Source organism: Corvus kubaryi, unplaced genomic scaffold (genome assembly GCF_017639235.1).
Source record: "Corvus kubaryi isolate FWS band 111438036 unplaced genomic scaffold, C.kubaryi_AGA036_p1.0 37308, whole genome shotgun sequence".
NCBI classification, from domain to species: domain Eukaryota; kingdom Metazoa; phylum Chordata; class Aves; order Passeriformes; family Corvidae; genus Corvus; species Corvus kubaryi.
In genome coordinates this window covers 12,418,795-12,443,306 of record NW_024581096.1, presented here as the reverse complement: position 1 = coordinate 12,443,306, position 24,512 = coordinate 12,418,795, and the positions used below count along the sequence as shown (strand labels likewise).

Here is a 24,512-nt window from a genome sequence, read left to right as displayed (position 1 = left end):
GATGGTCCCTTCTGATCTGATGTGACCAGGCAGGAGTGGCTTCCACCACCTGCTGTCCTCCCTCTGACTCCCCTCAGCTCCCACCCACCCACTGCTTTAACCAGGATATCTGTTGTGTATGGGGAAAGTGGTCACTGCTGGCTGTATCTATATGAATATCGTTCAACAAGAACAGATTTTTGTCTTCAAACCCTGTTTTTTTCCTTCAATTCAGCCATGCTCAGCTCTTTGTGTTCCCCCCCCCCCCCATTGTCACTTCTACTTGGTGGCACCCCTTTCTGCTTTTCTCTTCAGCCTCCCAAGCCCTTCACAGCCGAGTCTTCCTCATGTACTCTGACGCGTTTGTTACAGACCCTAAGAGAGTCACTCCTTTACAGACTGGGCGTGCTTGTGCTGGTGGAGGCTCGGTGCAAGGCAAGGGCAGCCCAGCAGGGTCCCAGCAGAAGGTGCCAGATGCCCAGTGATCCCGGTGTGCTCCAGCAGACTCCGCCATGTCGTATTTCCCGCTAATAATCTCAAACAGAAAGACAAGGTATGGAAAATGGTGCTTAAGGAGCTTCCTCGGGGCACTGCCACGAGACAGTGCTCCGTCTCCCTCTAGTGATGCCTGGGAGCAGGGAGGCAGCCCCTGAGTCCATGTTCAGACAGGCTTTTGCCTCCTTCAGCGCCTGGGAAGCCCTAGTCCCTCCCTGATGACCCGTGGTTCCCATCCCTGTCTGCAGGACAGAGCTCTGGTTCAGGGTCTGAATTATTCATTACTCTGAGCACCAGTCCTGTGGAAAAGGTGCAGCCTCTCTGGCAGCCCAGTCTAGCAGAGGCCCTGTTAGAGCTCACACCAGCCTGCTGCTGCCAGATGTGTCTCTGTGTGTCTGGAGAAAACCATCCACACCTGCAGCTTGCAAAGTGGGAAAGCAGGAGCTCACAAAGTTGTCTTATGCCCTGTGAGGGTGTAACCAGTCTCCTCGACGTATCCATTGGTCCTGTGTGCTGGCTTTGGCTGGGGTAGGGTTAATTTTCTTCACAGTAGCAGGTATGATGCTGTGGGTTGGAGCTGTGTTGGAAACTGTGCTGATAACGCAGAAATGGTTTTGTTATTGCTGAGCAGTGCTCACACAGAGTCAAGGCCTTTCCTGTTTCTCCCCACCACCCTACCAGGGAGGGAGCTGGGGGTGCACAAGGAATTGGGAAGGGACACAGCCGGGACAGCTGACCCCAGATGACCAACAGGACATTCCACACCACATGGCACGATGCTCAATATATAAAGCAGAGGGAGAAGAAGGAAGCAGGGGGGATATTGGGAGTGGCTGTGTTTGTCTTCCCAAGTTGCCATTTTGTGTGATGGCACCCGGCTCTCCTGGGGATGGCCAAACACCTGCCTGCCCAAGGGGAGTGGGGGATGAATTCCTTGTTCTGCTTTGCTTCTGTGCACTGCTTTTGCTTTGCCTGTTGAACTGTCTTTACCTCTGCCCAGGAGTTTTCTCACTTTTACAGCTCTCTCCCCCGTCCCACCGGTCGGGGGAGGCTGTGTGGGCCAAGCTGGTGGCTGGGGTTAAACCACACACCATGCTCAGAAAAGGCCCTGGATTACTCTCTTTGAAGGAAAAAACCCCAAACCTGCTTTATCTCAGCAGCCTCATGTGGCAGGGGATAAACACAGTGTCTTTGGTAACACGAGGAAAAGACACCTTGGTCACCCGCCCTGGCACAAGTGCCCCTGGGCTCCGCTGGGCAGTGGCCTGGCAGCTGCCCCTCCGTCTGCAAAGGCCGGCAGGACAGATCACAGCAGGGACACACACAGGTGGACAGGACCTGCCACCCGCCGAAGGCAGGGAAGGACACAGCACACGGCGCTTCCAGCAGAGGCCGCTGGATGGCAGTGACAGGTCTGGGATGGAGCAGCGCCCTGCGCAGCTCCCTTGGAAAGCGCCGTGAAAACACGGAAAAGGGTGCTTCTCTGCCACATCCCAGCTGCTTCAAACACTGTGACCATCCTCGGTCTGACAGACCCGACTTGCCCCGAGCCTGCACCACCTCCTGACAGCACTCTGGGGCTGGGAGCCAGGGCAGCCCCATGGAAGGCTCAATGAGCACCAGAATAAACACAGTGAAGAGGGCAACACACGTCTAGGAGCAGAGGGGCAAGCAAGGAGGGAAGGACTGCTGGTACTTTTCTTGTTAGGAATTTCTTTTTTTAATTTTTTTTTTCTTGAGGAACACATGTGGTTTCTCAAGCCACGTGTCGGCTGGTCACACTCGCAGAATCATTAAAAAGAATAATTTTGGGATAGACACCCAAATGGAGTTGGTGCAGTTCAACACCCTGTTCCAAGTAGGTGAGATCAGGTTGCTCAGACGCTTTTTTTGTCTGAATATTGAAAATCTCAGGGTGTGGACATTCCCTGCATCTCTGATGCCTTCTTCAGTATTTGTTTATCCGCGTGATGTAACAGTTTCTCGTTCATTCTAATGCTCCAGGTTGTGTCTGTGCCTCTTGTTCTACAATCATACCACTTCAAGGGACTTGTACTTGCCTAGATCAGCCACACCGTCGCACGAGATAGGCAGTGATAACATTCCCTTCACCTTCCAGAGAACCCACTCCCAGTATTACCCCTAGAGTTTTGCTGTCAAAAATTACTGCATTTTGTTTTAAAATGTTATTTTTCTAACGAAAGACATTTTGCAAAGCATTGGGCAGGTACCTACACAAACCCAATCGAGATGAGTGTCCTGAAGCAAAGCTTTTTCTCTTGCTTCCCGAACATCAGTGCCCGTGGTTCCCCCGGTGGCTCCCTACACCCGCTGCAGGAAGAACACGCAGTTTGCAGGGCTGGCAGCTGACACCCACATTGGCAGTGAGAGCCGGAGCAGCAGAGACACGCTAGGCTTTAATGACTTCAGGGGGTGAGGGCTATGACTCACCTCATGGGCTTACGGCAAGAATGGGAGAGCTGACCTGACCGCCTGCCCTTCTCTCTATCCCCTCCCTATGTTTGGAGGTTGGCTCCCCAGCTGCAGGCATGGCTAAATGTCTCAAGCACTCCCGAACTGGCATAAAATGTAACCAGTAAAATAAAAGTACATGGCATGCTAAGGTCCAGGACCAATTTCGGTTCTCTTTCAAGCCACAGGACTGCAACTTGTAATTTCTTAACCGCTTTTCCCATTGATTATCTGGAACTTGGTGGGCATGGAATGCTTCATTTCCAAATTCAGGGGGCTCTGGTATTCAGACAGCTGAATCATACAGACTATGTTGTGCTCACCAAGGATTTGAGCTACAAGGAAAAGGAGAGCTTATCTCTGCACTTGCAGGAAATGAATCAATAAAATGACACCATTAAAGAGCTAAAGCTGAGGGAGGAGAGCAGCATGAGTTCAAAGTCACATGAACTCACTGGCCATGTTTGAGCTAAGCAACCTGGGAGGTAGCAAATCCTGCACTACTTTGAATTAACCTTGACAGCATAATGTTCCTTGAAAAAAACAGAGTGCAAGAAGAACAGTGTCATTCTAAAAGCCATCATGGTTGCCAAGTATCACATCTAGTGATTCAAATATTCAAATGTCTATATGCAAGTAGAGCTGATCTGCAGGAATATCAGTCTAACTTTTAAACCCTTTATTCCTGATTAATTCAAAGCTCCCATTGAAACGTAAGGGTTTTACTGTCTGCAACCTGTGCTTAAATATTTCCACAGCCAGTTTGCAAAATAAATATTCTCCAAACCAGGAAACAGACACAAAGGTCTCCCTTGACTCTGATGATTTTCTATGATTTATATGATGACATCATGATTCCAGGCACTAACCCTCGCGCTTGCTATCACATGCTGGATGAATGCTACACCGTCTCACCACCCCTTCCTGATCCCTTTGATCGAGGCAGACACACCAGCTGCAGCAGCTGCTGACATGTGTCTGGAGGAAGAAAATTCTGTTCCATGAAAGACACAAAGATTTTTCTGATTCCATTGAAGCTGGAACAAACCTTCTGAATTTATTTTGTGAAGAAAAACCTTGTCTCAAGCCTATGATGATTTCATTTTGACAAAATGGGAGCGTTTGTATTTTGTGTTGTAACACAGAATTGAAAAATGTTTGAATATTCAAGAACATCAAAGTGAAAGCAATTCAGTGTACAAACTAGAAACATGTGTTGAAACAGGACTTCTTCTTCCATCTCATGAGTTGAAACATAAGCAAATTCAGTTCCACTTCTCAGAGCATGTCAAATTCCTCAGATTTCCATATCCTAGCAGACTTTTCCACCACTGCTTGTTTCACCACTTCCACTGCTTGTACCTACACCAGTTTCAGAGCCGCTTTACATTGATACTGGAATTACAAGAGTCCTATCACAGTATTTGTACATGTGGGGCCACTTTTTTGGGGGTTGTTTTGACTACAGCTGTGCAAATTTGCTTGAAAAGGCAACCTAACATAGGTCTGCTCGGGAGACCAGCCAGCTCCACCTGGCATGCAATGGAACACAAATGGAGGTTTCTCTAGCTCTAATAATCACAGCCAGACCTGGTGCTGCTTAATTTAACAGCATAGCTCAGAGGCCAAGATTTTCTGTTTGCAGAATCACATGGGAATTGTAAAAGGCTCAGAATGTCTGAAAATCAGACAGCTTATCCAGATGGCTGAACAGCGTGCTTGGGGACACAACTTCAGGCAGACAGTCTCAAAAGACTTGGCTGTACCAGCTGCAGGAAGGAAGGTGATAACAATTTTTCTTTTATATTGTGTAGAGACATAGGTATTCAAAGAATTGAGTCATATTGCTTAGTTAAGAAATCTTGCCTCTGATCTAGAGCATACTATTGTCCCCGTTTCATTTGGATATCCATAACTTTATTATGCAAAAGTTAGTCCTTACTATGAATGGAAGAGAAATCACATTTATCCTCACTATTGTCATTTGTTTTGAAAAGGGGAAACCATTTTCGCTGCTGTATTTTTCCACAGCAGAAACTAGACAGAGTATCATGGAAAAGTGCCTGCACAGGAGAACTTGTGCTAAGACAGGCCAGGATAGAGCCTCAGGGGAGACACAGGGAAGCAGATGCTGACATAAGCAGCAAGAGTAACCTCCTTTGGCCACTCAGAGATCACCTGTCCAGCTCTTCCACCGTATTTCCACAGGACCCATTTGTACTGTGCTCCTCAGTCCCCCAGATGTGCAACCATGTGGTCACAGACGTGAGTGTCTTCCTGCAATTGCCTGTTGTTGCTGATTTGATGTTCAGTCCTGTGACTCAGCCTGGATATGATGGACACACATCCATCTGCCCACACAACAGTCTCTGGTTATAGATGAGCCAGTCCTTTTCTGGAGCAGATCTGATGCGATGCTGCAGGGGAGGATATGGCATGTGTCCCTCAGACACCAGCAGTGGCTGTGTGGCCCATCGTAGCTCAGAGGCTGGCTGCTGCATCTTTTGAGTCCCACACTTTCATTGGATCCTCATTTTCTTCAGGGAGGAAATGGTGGTGTCCTGGGAGCAAAAGGCACAGAAAAACTCGTGTTCAGTTACCACCCACATTCTCAGCCTAGCAAAAACTGTCCCTGGTTCGCCTTACCTGCTGGCCTTGCTGGTGTCCTTGAGAGTGTGAGACACAAAGCCATGATCAAACAGCAGAGGGAGGAGAGCCTATTCTCTGGCCTTTGTAGCTGGTACAGGCAGATGTGTCCTGGATGCACAGTCCCCCTGCATGCAGTCCTCTCCTGCCCTAAGGTGAGCAGCAAATTCCCTAGGGACTGCTTGTGATGGCACTCTTGTACCCTTGTACCCTTTGGCATGGTGAGAATGGGGTCACTGGAAGCTGCCCTGGCCAGGCACATTTTTCCTTAAACAATATCTAGGTTTCCACCTTATCAGTACTCATCCACCCCTCACCAGACGTCAAATGCCTGTCCAAGAACTAAAACAGCATGACCTTGCAGAGTTTCATTCCTTTCATGGCCAGCACTGCTATGCAATAGCCAAGGAGCTTTAATGTTTCACTTGTGGCTAACAAAAGCTGGCAGCAAGCTTTCCTCTTCCCCCTCTGCCACATGAAATCGCTGCAGCCCTTTGAACTTGATGAGCAGTACTGCCAATTAATGACAGCACTACTGTGAGCCCAGCAGGCACCTGCAGGGAGAATGCAGCTGCAGAGGGGAAGGGGAGCAGGGTGGTGCTGCTGTGAAGGGACTGTGCCTCCTGGGTGAGGAGATGTGGGTGCCAGGAGATATTTTCAAGCAACATGTTTAAGAGGGTTTCCTCGATAAAGGACAGGTGTCATCACAGCAGGGTATCCCACTTGCCCTGCTGCAACTGGATACCTCTCAAGTCCACAGTCAGATCCAGAGGTGCTCAGGGCATGAACATAATTTTCAGTAGAACATTATAATTTAATTTTCCCTGGAGAAAAAAGATAGCTTTTCACTGTCAAAGAGGCTGAACCTTGAAATACTCCCCTTAAAAAACAGAACTTGGAATTCAGTTGTGTCCTAAATAGAAGCTTATCAAACTGTAAATATCACCATCATCCATCATGATAAAGAGAGACAGTTATATTGCAGGAATCATATTACAGGAGATGCAGATCACCTGAGAAGCCTGAGTACAGAAAAGTTTAGAGGTACGAAGAAACAAGATTGCACCATTTCCCTGAAATGTTGAATGCAATGTCCAAATGAGATCATTTCAGTGATATGAAGTAAAGAGAACTTTTAAAAAACACCATTTTTCGCCCCTAAAAAGCACATGCAGTGAAAACACATATTTTTTCAGTGGTAAAACAGTTTAAACAAACCAATCCAACTAATTTTATCAAATAACTTTGTTTCAAATAATACCAAGATGAAAAAAACTGGTTAAGACAGAAGACACACCACCCCCAGCAGACACATTCCAAGAGGAAAAAAAACAGTCTCTGGACTCTGGGTGGTTCAACTTTCCCAGCACAACCTAATCAATAATCTCGCACGTGAACCTTGCCAATAGCCCTGCTCACAGGCAAACACAGGACGCAAACACTGATTTCCCAGAGGGAAGGTGTCACCTCTGAGTGCATGGGAACAGCCACTGCCGACCTGTTGCTCCACACACATCTGCGGCTTTAGGCAGGGAACTCTGAACCCATATGTAAGGATGTGGTGTTTGTCCTGGCTAAAAACATTTCAGTCCAAACCTAAATTTCACCATCACTCCTACCACCAAATTAGTCCACTATGAAAGGTTTCCAGAGCTGTGGGAAGGGAAGAACCCCTTGGTAATATGCTATTAGAGCTAAGCAATGTATTCACACTTCATTCACTCTCTGTTGGAGAAGGAGCATGTTCTCTGGGAGCTCTGGCAGTCATGGTTCTGCCCTGTGCCAGCAGTGCCACACTGATGCAAAAATATAAGCACCCACATTGATGTGTAATAAATAAGATGAGGAAAGTAATAATTTGCCTCAAATTGCCACTACTAAAGCTTCACCTGCTGAACCTGAGTCTGTTTGAGTCAAATGTTCTTCAGAAATATTGTAGACCCAAAAGGAATAAGGATCCCAAGAAGAATGATTAGCTGTCTAGAAACCTTTTCAGAAAAAATTGAACTAATGGAGCAGGTTGCCTTGGGAAGCTGAGGGGGTTTCTAAGAATAGGTTAGAGAACATCTGTCGGAAATGGTTAAATTATATTTGATCTTATCTTGTAGGAGGGGAAGAGACTAGCTGGCCCTTCAACATCCCTTCCAGAGCTATTTTTATGTTTCCATGACAACTCTTTTGCAGATAGATTTTTCTTTGTATCAAGGCACTGGGATACTCTAAGGTGACTCATGAAAGCAGATTTTGGGACTTGACACTTAACACCTACATGCGCATTGCTAATAACAGTTTTCCCCTAGATTGATCCTCATATTAATTATTTAAGGACAGTTTTTAAAAATAAATCTGTCGTGATGCCCTTTCTACCCTGTTCACACCCTCCTATTGAAATTCAGCCAAGGATGGGATGACAACAGAGAGATCGCACCCAGTTTTGGTTAGACAGAGAGGGAAGAACAACATTTCCTGCAATCACTACTAAAGGAAGTTCTTCTAAGTAAGATTTTCCAACTGGAATTTGCCCAGGTATCCCAGAGTTCACATCATTGCTCTTTAAAAGGCAATGTTAGAACAAGTGGCTGGATTTGCATCGCCTGGCCGAGATGGGACTGTGCAGCTGCAGCCTGGGGAAGGTCCTGAGGAGGAACCGAACACAGTGCAGAACCAGTGCAGAAGATGCTGCCAGCTTGGACATACTGAAAAGGAAGCCAAAGAAGAAGCTGCAAACCAAGAGACCACAAATCAGCCAGGACTGATAAAGAAGTACTCAACAAGCAAATATTCTTGGCCAGGGAATGTGCTCTTACAGGAGGTTTCTGCACCAGCACTAGCACAGATGATGGAAACAGCTATCGAGTGACAGTGAGCTGGTCAGATACACCAGGGGAGATGGGGGAAATTCACTTTGCTTTTTAGAGACAAGCTTATATTTTCCTCCCTAAGTGGTATTCTACACCCTCCTTATGTAACTGTAGGAAAATGTTAGCTAACAGGCTCTGGTCTGCTACCCTGAGTAAACTCTTAACCAGCCTGGCAGGCGGCTTGGCAACTGCCTAGCATTCAAAAGCCCGGATGGAAAATTCTGAAACAGAAGCTCTTGCCACGTAGCGCATTGGCATCCTGAGGAAAAGACCTTGGCCTGGAACCAGGTCCTTCTGAGTAACAACATCAGCCCCTGGGACGAGCTAGCATGGATACTTTTTAATTGTAATTTACACACTGCTTAAAGAATTTTAGACAGTGACAGAAGCACAAGAGTAGTAAGACCACACAAGCACCTACTAAGACATAAAGACAACAATTATGAACTGATGTTACATGGTGTTAAAAAAACAACCATTTGCCTTTCCCTCCCTCCGAACTGTTTTTCTTGAATTTTTTCCTTTTGGTGCACCCCACTTCAGCTTCACATGACATTCCCACAGGGCCAGCCCAGGGCACATGCCCATGGAGAATCTGCTGATCCCCCAGCATATATCCACTGCCCCTTCACAGGCCTTCTTGTCTGGGGCTGCAGCCAGCCAGCCAGAGCAAAAGCTGGGCCACCTGGGCCAGGGAAGGTGTCTCACCCTGTGGCTGTTCTTACTGAGCAAGGCAGCAGCAGAAACAGAGTGAGGAGCTGGGCCAGATTCACATCTCACTTGGGCTAGCATTTAACTTGTGCATATACTGGTGTGCAGCTGTGGAGAGAGAGATCAAAGTGAACTATCATGCTCAAAAGAGAATACAGAGCGGAGGCAGCCCTAGGTCAAAGTCATAGGAAAGGCACTGGGATGCTTACTTGCATTTATAGATACTCTATACATTATATTATACATTATGCTCTTCCTGCCTCTGCAGTCAGCCAGCAATCCAGAACTGCAAGTTCCTGAGGAAATGGCCTTTAGGTCTTCCACCTGTCCCCGGTGTGACTTGTGGAGATCTCTCCGCTGCTCTGGGAGCATGCAGGACGTGGGCTGGGACAACTGGAACTGCTGCAGTCAGACAACTTATTTAACTGCTGAAAAGCTTCCCTAGCATCCAAGGAAGGTACAGAGATGAAAATATAACAGGCTAAAAGGAACAGTAGGGTCCCTCATAGAAACGTGAGATGAAGATGCGTAATTTTATTTTTGGTATCATTCAATCCTTTCCCCACACACGACAACATCCAGGCAGAAGAAAGGGTTCCTTGACTGTGCTTCTCAGTATTACCAAGAGTGGGTGATTCCAGCTGTAACTCTAGCTACTTCAGATTAAGTATCTCTGGTCTAAGGGACTTCTTTTTATTCCTTCTGTAGTCAACAGATAGAGCAAGGCAGCTGCAAAGGGCTGATTCACCTCACCCTAAAATAGATGGAATGAGTCATGACCAGACAGGCTTATCTCCTTTCACTGATTATAGAGAGACCAGACAAATATCTTAGGTGAGATGCCATGACTTTTAGATGGCTAAAATTAAATGTGTGGCATCCCACTCTGTAATCACAGAGGTCTGTAGGTTTCCTGGCCCAATGATTTTTCTGAGAGAGGGAAGTTTTTCAATCTTTCACTTCTGATAAAATGGTATCAGTGTTCTTGTGTATTTAGAGAAATGTAGCCCAAACAGAGGTCTCAGCTCTCAGCACAATAGCAGAAATTCCAGAGGAGGATAAATAGGGCTCTAGGCAGCAGGACACGAAGAAAATCCAGTCTAAGTTGTGTGTGCTCCATAGTGACTTAACAGAATGGGAAGTGTTTATTATTAGTAAAATGCATTTGTGGTCCCCCAGCACCACTTGCTCTTGCAGTTAAACAAACACACCATGGGATACTTTCTGCAGACACTGAACAAGGAACCAGCTGAAGTGCTAGAAAACGACAAGATGCCGAAACCCAGGCCTTTTTCTGCAGGCATTTTGTGTAAAATCTGCAGTCTCTTCTCCTCTGTCTACATGTTAAGAAACCTCTTTCCTCCTGACAGAGAAGAGGCGTAAGGTTTGCCACAAAAGAGTAGGAATATAGCCTACTCTTCTCAAAGCTTCTCAAAGTTTCAGCATGTTTTACAGAATAATAAATAATGGCCTGTGGCATTGGTTAGGGCAAAGCTGCTAAAAACAAGTGAAGTCAGTTTTGCTGGATAAAGTATTGAGCAGGTTGATTATGAGGGTGAAATGTCAGAGCCCAGAAAAAACTGGGGCAGTGGGATGGAGAGGGAGAGCAGAGCTTCTAGCAGAGAGCAGAGTGATGCCTTTGCACTGCCAAGCACATTTCTTGCAGTGTCAGTATTGGCTTTGACTGCATTTTCCACATGACATCTGCCAAGGGGGCAGAGTTGGAGAAGAATAAGGTCTGTGGACAGTGGCAGTGTCTTTGGAACTTGTGGTGGAAATTGAAACACCCCAGCATAAACAACAGGCCTGTGACTCATGCTGCAAGGGACACTATGTGAGTATAGACTAAGACCTCAAGAAACAAGGGTGAGTTGCTGCTTGGCAGTGTCTAGAACACAAACCAAAGCAAATATACTTCACCACAGCTGTATTGAAACTGGGGTGACCATTTAGCCAAAATTTCAAACAGCTGCCTGGGCCTGACCACTTCTGCAACACTTGTAGCAATTTATAGTATGTTTACGTCACCTCCTGTGATGAGGGAGGTCTCCATCACTCCCAAGTTAAGGAAGAGTTAAATAAAAGCATCCCAGGATCCCAGGGCTACCTGACTTGTAGGCTCAGAAGACCTAGTAGATAACTACATAAGGGAGCAATCCACTGGACAGTTGCAGTCGTGAGGAGTTAAAATCCTTGCTTCCCCTTTCTTTAGACAAATAAATCTTTCTGTGGTTGCCTGGAAGGAAAAGCAGGCTGTGGTATGTGGACATCTGGGAGAGATTCAGGCCACCCTTTGTGGTGTGGGGGGAGACCAGTGCGGCGAGGCTGCCACAGGCTGCTTGATGGTTTGGCAGTGGTCTTACAGCTCCTGCTTCACTTGCAGCTGCACTGGGACGCAATGTCCCCCAGGAGCCCACATCTGAGGGAGATGGGCTTGTCCACACCAGGTTGTTCTGTATGTACCTTCCTGTCCCTGGACTATGTGGCTTGCCAAGAAAATAGGTCTCTGAAAAACCTCATGGAACAGAAACATAGGATTTGTCAAAGAAACAGCAGAATAATGAAATGAGTGAGTTAATACCTCTTGGAACTCCCTTTCCAGCATTTCTGGGTGTGCCTTCCTATTTACATTTGGCAGTGTTTTTCTCACACCATAAGGACAAGTGGCACAGAGTTTGCTTTTCTGCATGGAGGCACGGAGAAGCCTGGCAGAGTCAGACCCCATTGAGCTGCTCAGAGAAGACTGTGCTTTCTTCTGAGATGTCCCCATCTGAACAGTCTCCTTGAATGTCTCCTACTGGGAGTCCAGAGGCACAGCAGCAGAAAAACTCTCTGTGCTAACACTTCCATGCAGAGTTTTTTGCAAACAGTCAAACATGCCAAGTGTAAAAAAAAAAAAAAAAGCATTTTACCTAAAGGAAATTACTTCTGCCAGACAATGAGCTCTCAGATCCCTTCCAGATGGAATTTGTATTTTGAATCATCACTGTGCCCCAAGGAACCATGTTACGGAGCAGAGGCACTGACCTTGGAGGAAGCGGAAAGGTTTGCATGGCTCCTCTGTGCCTGCTGCAGATGGGAGCTGACACTCCTTTCAAAGGACATGCAAAGTTCATGGCAGTACGATGATAGGTTTGAAAATAGACATGGGATGAAGGCGCTGAAGGGCTCAGTGCTTTTGGAGGTGGTTTGGTTTCTCTCAAATTGAAACAGGGGCACTTAAATAGGTTATGAGCATGGGAAGGAGTCCCAGCTGCAGGAAGAACGTATAATGGGGCAGTAATTGTGATTCCAAATGCAATGAAGTACAGTAATATCAAAGTGATGCTGATACCAGCTTTGTGCACCCTGCTGTGGCATTATGGCCTGACACAGCTGTTTTCTGCATTGCCTCATTGCGCGGCCGCTCCCTCAGAGCTGGAGTCATGCCTGGCCACTCTGCTCCGTGGGCTGGCAGCCCTCACTCCTCTTCCCTGTGAAGAGCTGGAGCAGAGCAGGGCAGCCTGCATAGTATGGAGCCTCAAAGTGGGTTTATGTCCTGCTTTCAAGAGAGATATAGGAAAAAAGCCGTCCTATGTAGTAAGCTGTGCTGTGGAGTGATAGTCACAGGGATATGTTGTCATTTCCTAGGTAAATCATATCACAGGGGGAGCAGAAGGCTTGTGGCTGCCCAAGAGACACAAATGCACAGCTGGCCCTGACCCTCGCAGCCTCTTTGTCCAAAGACTGGTGGTATCATGCTATGAGGTGAATCATAGTGCTGGTTTCCCCTGCTTTTATGAAAGATGCAAGTGGTATTGCCCATGGCTGTTACATGATCTGCTTCCTTTTTAAAATGTTCTTCCAAAAACAACATTCCTTTGGTATTATCTTCTCTTTTCTCTCCTTTCCCCTTCTTCCTAATCCCTTCTCCACAGACTGGTCATTTGTCACTGTCTTCTTAGACTAAATCCCCCATCAAATCGTCCACCAGAAGTGGAGAAAAGGGGCTGCAAACATCCTGCATACCAGTCCTCAAGGCTTCACAATGCTTTGCACAGACAAGTCGTATTTTCTCCAAAACTTTCCATAATCACTCCTCTCTCAAAACAGATTATCTCAGGGGATGAGGTGGGCAGTAGAGTGACTTGTAAATGCCAAGAAAACTTAGTGTGGGGTGCTTGAGGAGCAGCAAAGGATCTTGTTTTTCTCTTCTCCATCAGTCACTTACCCAGGCTTGGCACTCAGTGAGCCGCTGGTAGATTTTTAATTAAAACATCCACCCACAACTTCTACTTGGTTTTAGTTTTACAACACTGAAATTACCAGCGGGATGCTGTGAATAAGCTCATGTAATTTTTACAGGAGGTCAGGTACTAATTTCGACCAGCTTAACTCAAGCACTTTACTACAGGTTTTTATAAATAGGTTTTCAAACAGCTGAAGGCAGGGGACCAGGTCAGAGCTCAAGGTAGGGCAGCTTGTGAAGGGAAAGAGGGCCAGGGTGAGGAGAATACCAGATTGTACACAGTCTAGCACTGCTGTGGTTTTAGTCTCTTAGGATTAAATAGCTTCACTGAGAGCAGCCAGAAAACAGTTCCAATGTACACTGCAGCTGCAAGCAGCATAGGCACAGCCTGAGGAACAAGGCGGTGCCACTACTCCCAGGTAGTCACATACCTGAAACCAGTTGCCATTGCTCACGGCTAATGTCTAGACTGTGCTTTCACTCATCTCCCTCTGAACAGCCCCCACCAGTGGCTAAGAAATGTCCTCAGGCGGGGTGTGGAGGAAAAAAGCCAAAGGCTCTTGCTTAAACCAGTCCTGTTGCTTGCATTTGCTTCTGAGGAGTCACCCCCAGCACCGCGGACAAACCAGAGAGCAAAGTTTTAGACCCTCAGGACTGGATCTCGTTTTCTGGGAAGTCAGTGACTAATCCCCGAGGAATGGTTGCGGGTGGGAGATGGCTGCTGCAGAGTGCTGCTGCCTCACAGCTCAGCTCGCCCCTGATGGTGGGCTGAACAGGGCTCCGAGGAGCTCCACAGTAAGCACACTTCCTCGTGTTGCCCAGTAACTGCGAAAACATCGCTGTTTCTCATGCTGATCCTTCCCATGCAGCCCTGCCAGCCCAAGCACTTCACCTCTGGCTGAACTGATTATCACAGAGATGCTGGATGAAGAGTGGTCAGACAGACAACAGGGAAAGGGGTGGACTGAACTCTCCTGGTGATGAAATTCGAAATTTCCTCTCCAGGAGAACACTAACTATGCCTTACTGGGGAAGAAGTGGCCATCAGGAGCTGCATGCTTTCATTGATGGGGAGAGCTGGAAAGAGAAAAATGGGAAGACAAAACTTGCTTCGTACTTACTTTCATACCCTTCAAATCTGAAGACCTGAATTCATCTAAACCATCTAAGGGGATCTAAACCTCACATTTCACCTCTTGGGGTAGAGTCAGGCTAAAACACCCACCCCCTGTGGCCCTCCTTCTAAGTCAGTGTCAGAAATAAGAGTCTGTGCGTTGGAAAGCCCCTTGTTCTCCAGTAATGACAGCAAAAGCTGGGAAACTAACCCATTCCTGGAAATCCCCTGTGGCTCCAGCAGCTCCAGGCTGAAGAGAGAAGCCAGAAATTACCAGTATCGCACTCTGGGAAAGCCCAACCAGCCTGTTGGGCTGGACAGGGTCTGAGGGACAGAGCACCACAGTCACTGGGGCATGTTGTAAAACAGCAGCACTGGGAGCTGCTGGGTGGTGAAGGACAATGGGAGAAGGTGGTGGAAAGGAGCCTGGGCTTTTCCAGCAGGGAATAATCCAGGAAAATGAAGATGGCTGAGGGGATTTTCCTCTCCTTCCCCAGACTCCCATGTGGGACAGGAGTTACCAGGGGCCATCTGAGACAGAGCGGGACCAGCATCTGCTTCCTCTGCATTTTCATTTTGTTTATATATGTGTATCACTGTCTGGAAGAAATGTCTTCTACATTCCAGACAGGGATAATGAAATCCATTCAGGGCAGGCAGAATGGGGATGACAGGTAAGGCATCCCAGACAGCCCAAGTCAAGGCCTTGGCTGTGCGCAGGCCACATCATTGTCATACACCCTCACACACAGGACTCGGCTTCCTTCAGCCTCCTCCCCCTTTCTCCCACTGATCCCTTCTCTTCCCCTCCATCTGGTTCCCGGGGGAACCAAAGTGCACTTAGGAAGATGCAACTCATCATCCTGGGACTCGCTCAGAGTGTTCAGAACTACTTTCTCGTTAGGGTTTTTCACATCAAATTGGTTTGATAAACGTTTTGACCTCTGCATACCACTGATAAACTCTGAGGGCTGCTCCCCTCCTCCCTCTAACCTTACTGTAAATATCTTGCAGATGCTCTGCTCATTTTTGTTCTTTTACAGCCAGCTGGCAACTTTGTTGGCATGCCAAAGAATTTCAGACCTTGGAGCAAAGCAACCTTTTAGTCTTCAGCTCTGAATCTTTTCTCACCAATATGTGAATCAGTTGATATTTTTAAGACTTCTATTTAATTTTGCCCTTAGACCATTGGCCAAAAGTGTAGTCTAGAAAATGCTGTCCATTAGAATGAGAATATCAAGTGCTTGCAGCTGAGAAACATTATGGAAAGGGCCAAGTGAATTTCACCGAAGGTTAATGCCTTCAGACAAAATATTTGAACCAGTCTATAACATTTTATAATATGGATAGAATTTTCTATTAAATTCCTTAGATGAGGCTAAAAGTTCACCTGGAAGGATCTCCTTCAGTATTGAATTTTCATTTGTTGGGTACATCTCAGACATTTCCAACTCTGTTCCCACATTATAGCATTATTTTCATCCTTATGGCATGCTAAAGATTTTCCATAGAAGAAGAAGCAATGCAGCTGACAGGATCTGCTAGGTAGTACCACTCTAGGCATCAGCATGCACAAACTGCATTAAGACCATGAGCCTGACATCTGAGGAATGTGCACAAAATCACGGGAAAAATGTGCTGGACACAGTTGATTTGGAGCCCCTGTGGTGCTGTGTGCTGTGCGAGGAAGAAAGCCAGAGAGAGATGAATTCGGTTCTCTCTCTGTCAGTGGTGAGAAGAACAGAGGAAGCGCAGGTGAGGCAGGTTTGAGGCTGGTTCAGTATAACCTGTCTTTAATGGAAGCTCATTAGTTTGGACTCTGGGCCACACAAACCCAGTCACACGGCTCCCAGGCAGCCTCGGGCGCAGGCAGGGCGAGGCTGTTCTGCTCACCATGCACCACACAGGCAGATGCCCGGAGCAAGAGGCTTGTCTGAATGAAGCCAAGTTAAGCCTGTGGTTTCCAAGTGTTCCGAGCACTCGCTCCTCTCCCATCGCCACCCCCACGGTATTCCCACGCAGCAGCCGGAGGAGCTCTGAAGCAAATTGCAAATAGGCACTGCCTTTTCCTGCTTCTCCTCACAGTAATGACCCTCTCCAGCACGTAATATCACATGTGGCACCATAAACATGAGTAACAGGGAGGCGTGAGGGTGAGGTAACCAGAGCGTGGGTACAAACTGATTAGGCAGGTGTAGCTGTTGGGTAAAACATCTACAGAGTTTGGCTCTGAAATGGAGGGGTTAATCTGTGAATAAGTGGGAGAAAGGTGCAATAATGTGAAGATCAGCTGAACATGGTGGGGTGGACAAAGACAGGAACAGAATAGGAGTGGAAAATCAGGGAGGTCTAAGAAGCACCAGGAGAGGATGGAGCAGTGAAACTGAGGTAGAACACCATTTTGAGGAGAGTTAGGCTGCTGAGTGAAGAGAATGAACAGAAGCCAGATTGATGGCATGTCAAACAGTTCTGGAAGAGACAAATCTAAAATGAAGTTACAGATCCCATTTCTGAGGCAGAAGTGATTGATTTGTGCATCACTGCTACTTTTATCCAGCCTACTAAATGAAAGGTTTTTTGCTGTCACACCATGATTCAGGCATTTTCAAGAACCATTGCTGGAGGCCACAGCTGAATACATTGAGCAGTTGTGTCTAACTCACTTGAGTGGATGCACTGGTAAAGAAGACACTGTTTTAAAATCTTTGTGGATGCTCAAGTAAAAGTTCCTGTTCCCTGCACATACAGTATTTCCACATTCTCTTTTCTCCTCCATATGCCATCTTTCCTTCTGATTTGTGGTCTGGATAAAGAGGCAATCACACCAAGTCAGGAGACCAAAAGGTATAGGAAGTCTGCCTGACCAGCTGCCTACTGACTCCTGGCAAGCGAGAAGGTTAAAGGAATGGATTCAGAGGCCGTGTGTGCAGAGTCAGACTGAGACACAGCTCAACTACTTGCTTCCCCTGGCTCAGCACCACCTCTGAACCACATCCCAATTCATCAGCTCCTGACAACTGAAACAGTCTCTGAGTGCCCCTGGGATGAATCCCTGCCTTGCCACCGTGTCAGCTCAAAGCCACCCTGCCTGTCCCCACTAGCATCAGCCCTAACCTTTTGCAGTCCTTTGGGATGAATCCCTCCCAGTCTAATCAGCTCAATCAGACTTTCTCCTTCCTGTCACAACTGATGTCAAATTGAATCAAGGTCTGACAACCTGAATTTCCCAGTCTGTCATTACACCCTTATTTATTATCCCATCCAGACCTCAGCGCAGGGATGCCTTCCCCCCAGCCTACTCACACATCTTCTGACGCAATCGCTTCCTGTTTTTCCCTTCCAGACCCGGTGCTAAGTGGGTTATGAAGTCAACCAGCCTGAACCCGAGTTCTTAGCAGTGACCTCTTCACCTGTGATGTAGGGAAGTCCTGCAGCTCACAGCAAGCTGGGGCAGAGGTTCCCAGTGGCCTGACCTGCCTTATGGGTGTGAGATCTCCAGCAGCAAACCAAAACCACTAAACAAAATATAAGTGTTTTGCAGAAAATACATAGCATGGTATGAACACAGTGGAGCCGAGAAGGAGGAGTTCAAGAAAAATTCAAGACAGGGGCCTTTCTAATGGAGGGACAGGCAAGATGGGAATCAAGACTCAGGACTTGAATATCACAGTTTGATTAAATTGTGTTGTTTTCTCATGGACATGAAAGTGCCAGTGTAGCTAGAGGGCTGTAACTGAGGAGACAGAAGGGGTCTGGGTCACCTGGTTGCTGAGGCTGGGGATGCCAGCACGTGTATCCCAGCATCTGCAGTAGAGAGCAGGCCAGAGGAGTTTCAGAGAAGGGACCGGCCAGCAAAGCAGTAAAGGACATTTTCTATTTTGTTTACTTATTGTAACCTTGTTTCCAGCCTTGTAATGCAAAGCCAGATTCTGGTTCCTCCTGACTAAACTCTTCCTCTGTCTTTATCCTTACATTCCTTTGCATCTGGAGGGAGTCCTTATGGGACTCTCAGACTTGGTAGCTTTTTATTTTTGTTTCCGATAACTAATGTAAATAAAGCACTGTGTACCCTCCCCATCTTGGGTGTTTGCACTGTGACATCTGTTTAGCATCATAAAATACAAGGACCTTCCCTTGACTCCTTCCAGCTGAATGAAATGGGAAGTAGACAACATGGAAAAGAAGTTAAAGAAAAGCAAGACATTGTGTACACAGACATACTCTGTCAGAGGCCTTACACATCAGGAACTGGTTCTTATCAGCCTGTGGGCACACAACCAGGCAGTCTGCAAAGTTGCTAGGACACAGGCACACAACTGCAGCACCTGCAAAAGCTGTTTTGTGATTACATGGTTACGTAATACAGTGTGATGTAATGTGAAACTACACCTGAAGTTGCTAAAAACCTGGCAAGTAAATGTGAGGTTCAGTTTGGCATAGATCTTCAATGCACATATAAAAAAGCCAACAGCCTCCTGCATGCATATGTAAATCAGCTCTCAGGGCACATATTTGAGTCTGTAATACAGGTTTAAGTGTAGATGGCTTTCAACTTCAGACACTTTGCTCCACTAGGTTGGATCTAACTGAGTTATTTTATTCCCAAGAGAAGCAGCTTTGTGTGGAGCAAAAGGGGCATGAATCAATTCAGCAAATAAGGCTTTATATCTCTGTTTGCTTGCACTATCTCTTACCCCACCAGGTCCTCAGAAGCCACTGATGCCTTCGACTTCTACTGTCCACCAAGGATCCCCAGGCTGATATATCTGTGTCCTGCTGATGCAGCTACCATTCAGATGAGCCCATTTCTCCCCAGTAAGGCAAAAGGTAACATAAGTCCTGTGAAAGTTATTCTGTTCTCATTTAGACAACAATCTTTATAAAGAAATCTTTCTTTTAAATCCCTATAATTTACAGAAGGAAAAAGGAAGCACAAAACAAACCTAAGTTTAAATGACCTGGACATGGGCCTCACCAGAAAAATCTAAAACGGTTCTGTGGTCACAAGAACAATTTTCACTCCATGTTTCTGGACTTCGTAACACACCACCAAAAGCACTCGACATTGGGAAAAGTAAGATCTCTTAATGGAAATATTATAGAGTTGTAATTTGCTTAGGCAGCAGTTTCTGTAAAAAGATTTCTTACTATTCTAAGGAAATGAAAAACGTGTGTTTTGGGTTCATATAAAAAGCGCAGCCTTTAGCAGAGAGAGGCCAGTAAACAGCAAGTGTGTTTCAGCAAAAGCCTTGGTGTAGTGCTATTTTAAGGACAGCTGGATGCAAGTAGAGACTGCTCTGCTGAAAGATTTTAACAGACTTGTATGGACAAGACGTTTCATTTGAAATGTAATGGATGGCATAATCAATATTAAATGTGTTGAAACTGGTTTAGGATGGACCTTACTGTGGGCTTGAGCTTTGCTGCCATTTAGACCAGCATAATTTCCGTGTCATCAGAGTTACAATTCAGAAGGCACAAATCAGAAAAAATTTGTCTTTGCCCATGCTTCATTGTCATGATACCATTAGACCAGCAAGATCTGCAGAGGAATGCTACCTTCACCTTAGCCTGCTTGCTAGATGCTCTTGCAGGCTAAAGGAACACTTTGCACAAAATGATAGATGGCTTGTTTTTCTCAGGGTGCCCTCTGGATTACAGTCTGGAGGCTCAGGATGTATCTACTTGTAGTGCCAAAATGCAGGGAAAGCTACATGCTTATTTACAGGATTTACTTAGTACATATTGAAGTGTGAAACCTCAGTGGATATCTCTGAGTGAATTATAAGGATTGTACTGCTGGCACAGTGGTAAAGCAGAAGCATGGAACTGTACACATTGAATTACATTTCCAAATACTTTGAAGTGTGGCAGATGAATTAATATATACAAAATCACTCTTCTTCTGTTATTAAATCCATTAGTTATCTGTGAAACAAATACCTTTGAGTAGGTCTTGGCTGCCATTAAACAGTGCTATGGAGGAAGAAGTATTTAAATGGGATAAGTGACTTCAGGTGTAAGCCTTTCTAAAATAATCGAATGTTCAAAATATTTCAAGCACTCACATCAAAAAAATCCAGACCTTAATTTTCTCTCATATCCAACACCCTAAAAAGGAGTCACCTAAAGACATCATTTCGTAATGACAAATTGGTATCAGGTCTTTGCAAAATTTAGCTCTGTAGCTTAATCTGAAACTGAATCGCTTTGCATTTTCAGCATATCCAGATTAAGCATTTAGATCTGGTCTTTTTTTTAATAGACAGTGGCCCAGCTGAAATGCTTCAACAATAATTGAAACATGTCCAAGGTCAGAGTGTTGGTGAGGATCCAGATTTCTAATTCTGGCTTCTCTCTAATTTAAAACCCCTATTTGATGAATTTACTCAGAATAACCAAACCTGAAAGCTAAATGGACTTGTGGTCATGCCTGTAAAACAAGTCTGGGTTTTTGTTTTTTTTTTTACTGGAAAGAATTTATATTCATCATACCAGGAATTTAGACTGACTTCTACCATTTTATAGCACTATTGTGTCAAGGAAATGGGAGGAGCCGAGAATTGTACTGGGTGCCTAATAAAAGAGATATGACAACTGAAAATCAGCTTGAACAGGGATTGTCTAACTACAATATTCCTACTTAATAGTGAGCACATTCATGTTAGACAGATAATGGTTTTAAGGAGCAGCTCACTTGCACACCCACACAGCCCTAAGCAGCGTGCAGGCACCCTTTCTGGCCTGCCTGCAGTCCTGCTAGGGCTGCACTCACATGGGTTTCCCAGTTCACAAATGCCTGGCTGAAGCAATGCAGGACGAGCTGACCTGTCGTGTGAACTTTTCACGGTTGTTTTTGTGCTGTCTGGACCCTGTGGAATGTGTAAGTTTCCTGTTCACCAGTGCACCATGACTTGCATTTTGGGCAGGGAAACATGTAAACATAATTAGATGGCTGGCAGCTACAATTCCCTTTGAAAATGCTGTCAAGATTTGTGCCATTCATTTCTATTTTATTTGGGATGGATTAATCTGATATTGCTTGAGGCTAACTTGCCTATTGCCTTAAGAATTTGGGAGTTTCCCAGCACACTGTTTATGGGTTGCATGTGCCTGTCTGTCTGGAAAAAAAGGTGATGCAGAAATGGTATGATTTTCCCAAGTCAAGCACTCTTAATTTTAAGCTGTGATGTGTCATCTGGTTTCTTTCTGGTTTTCCTCCCAAGTATCAGGATACACAGCTTTCAAATACCCACTAGCAGCAGGGTCTAGGTTTTTATAACTCAAAAAACGTGTATTTCCCTGCTGAGGGTGATGGGCTGAAAACAGTTATTCTGCTCCCAAAACAGCCTCCTTCTCTGTCGATGCTGCTGCTCTCTGTGGTGAGGCTGAATCAATGTAAGGCTGAACTGAATCAATGTAAGGCCAATACATTATTGATCACCCTCTGGGCAGTCATAACAAGATTCGCAGCTTCAGGGGCTGTAGGAAAAGGACAAAGGAACTGACAAAGGCCAAGGTCTGTTGCTGGAGGTCAGCAGTTCCCTCCTCTAATTAGACACACAGATATCTGATTTTTCTAGAAACTGCAGACTGGGAACGCCCTTTTCACCCACCTCCCCAGTGGCTGGGTAGGAGATGCAGACTTCTGGTGTTATTGCCCTTTACATTTCTCAAAATAAGAGGACATCAGAACTTGTAAGGACTCTAACAGCAGGCCTTCACAGCAGTTCTCTGGAACCAGATAAGGATTTACTACCCTGTCTGTGCTGGGGGGGAATATCACAGGCAGATTTATTTCAATGCATCAGGACTTTATGCTGACTGTGATTGCATTGAATAGACAGAGAGGCTTTTCTAAATTGCTTTTCCAAAATATTAAGAAATGAATTAAAAAACTAATAGGCACAATGAGGATATACAAAGCACTCATAGATGAGCTCCTAAAGCCAGCCTGTGAGAACTGCTTGATAGCTGGTGACAGGGATGTGCATTGACACCCACAAAACCCAGGATGACCTTCCCTTATTTTTCTTTTTGTTTCATAATGGTTTCCCTTTTTCTGCCACTATGTTCAATAGAGATGCCCATGTCAAATATTTTATTTAATCTTTAAAATATATTTTCTACTTTTCTTTTGTCCATTCTGGACACAGAATAGAATCTCAGAATGGTTTGCTTGGAAGGTACCTTAAAGATCATCTCGTTCCAGCCCCACTGCCATGGGCAAGGACACCTTCCACCAGACCAGGCTGTGAAGACTTGTGAAAAGTCCCTTTCCAGATTTCTTGCAGGCTACTTACAAGTACTGGAAGGTGCTATGGAGTCTCCCCAGGGACTCCTCTTCTCCAGGCTGAACAGCCCCATCTCAGATGATGTTCACAGGAGAGGTGCTCGAGCCCTCTGATCACCTTTGTGCACTTGTCAGGACTCTCTGTATGTCCCTCCTGTGCTGGGACCCCAGAGCTGGGTGCAGTGCTCCAGGTGGGTCTCAGCAGAGCGGAGCAGAGGGGCACAATCCCCTCCCTCTCCTGCTGCCCACGGGGCTCTGGAAACAGCCCAGGATGAGGTTGGTTTTCTGGGCTGTGAGTGCACATGAGTTGCTGTGTCGTGTTGAACTTCTTGTTGACCAACAGCCCCAAGTCCTTCTTCCCAGATCTGCCCTTAATGAAATCCTGGCACTTCCTTATTTTCCATGTGACTTAGCACAGTTTCCAGAAGGATCTGCTCCATGATCTTGCCAAGCACCAAGGTGAGACTGACCAATGTGTAGTTCCCTGGTTCTCCCTTATTTCCCGTTTTACAAAATGTATATTTTATAGTGTGTGAATGACTTTTCCAGTCAGTGGGAATTTGACAACACTGTCACAACTTCTCTAAAATAATGGACAGTGATTTAGTCACTTCATCTGCCAGTTCCCTCAGGACCCACAGATGCATCTCATCAGGCCCCATGGACTTGTGCTTCTTCAGACTCCGTAGATGCTCTTGAACCTCATCTTGTCCTACAGCAGATGGTTCTTCATTCTCCCAGTCCATGCCTTTGCCTTCTGTGACTCAGTCAGTGTGGCTGGACCACTTGCTGGTGAAGATTGAGGCAAAAAAGGTTGTTGAGTACCTCAGCCTTTTCCATATCTTGGGTAACCAGGTCTATTTTCTTCTGGAGAGGCCTCACATTTCACCTAGTCTTCTTTTCATCACTGATATATCTGTAGAAGCTTTTCTTGTTGCACTTGATGACCTTGGTCGGATTTAATCTTGTCAGGCCTTTGTTTTCCCTAACCCAATCCCTGGCTGCTCAGACCATCTCTCTGTACTCCTGCCAGGCGAAGGGAGTTTCCATTTAAAGTTCAGGTTGATCATGCTGTGTACATAAACCAAATATACCCACAGCTCAAAAATGCACACAGAGCTCAATTTTTGGGGCAGAGTTACAGATTTTTCCTACTTTTCCTGGTGGCAAGGCCAGCATAAAGAATCCCCAGTGTACACTCTCTGGGATTTGAGCTCACAGTTTCCCCAGCTGAGCTGACAGAGTTACTTGGGAGGTCATGCTGCACACAGTTTTGCTGTGTTGGAAATTACAGGAAAGTATTGGAAAGTATAGAAAAATACCTAATTACCTGGAAAATACCTAATTTTATTTGGAAACTATCTAGGTAAAATCCTCCCTGCTTTTCAAAGTCAGAACACTTTTCCATTCCAACGTGGAAGTTTTGCTGAAATATGACCTTTGTATTTTTATAGCTGATCCAGATCAGGGTTATCATTAGCTTAAGAGTTTCCAAACATGCTCTCCCAACCCCTTCTCCTCCTCCCAGGCTACTAGCAGTCTGCAAAAACTTGTAACAGCCACAGAGGGATCTTTTACTTGAGGCTGTGCAGGAGAATTTTCTGATGAAGCCTCTAGCTAGTCTCATACCCATTCTGCTTATCTACCCAGGATGAAAACTATAGGAAATCCCAGTCTAGACCTAAATTCCTAAGCAACTTCTTTTTGTTGACT

General features: G+C 45.9%; 1 long non-coding RNA gene across 1 annotated transcript; it reads left to right on the top strand.

Moving 5' to 3' along the window:
* The first annotated feature begins 382 nt into the window (after positions 1-382).
* Positions 383-23,883, top strand: LOC121664881. The gene is made up of 3 exons (XR_006016161.1): positions 383-532; positions 19,209-19,333; positions 19,424-23,883. It is a non-coding gene; the product is annotated as an uncharacterized LOC121664881 (long non-coding RNA).
* The last annotated feature ends 629 nt before the right edge of the window (positions 23,884-24,512 follow it).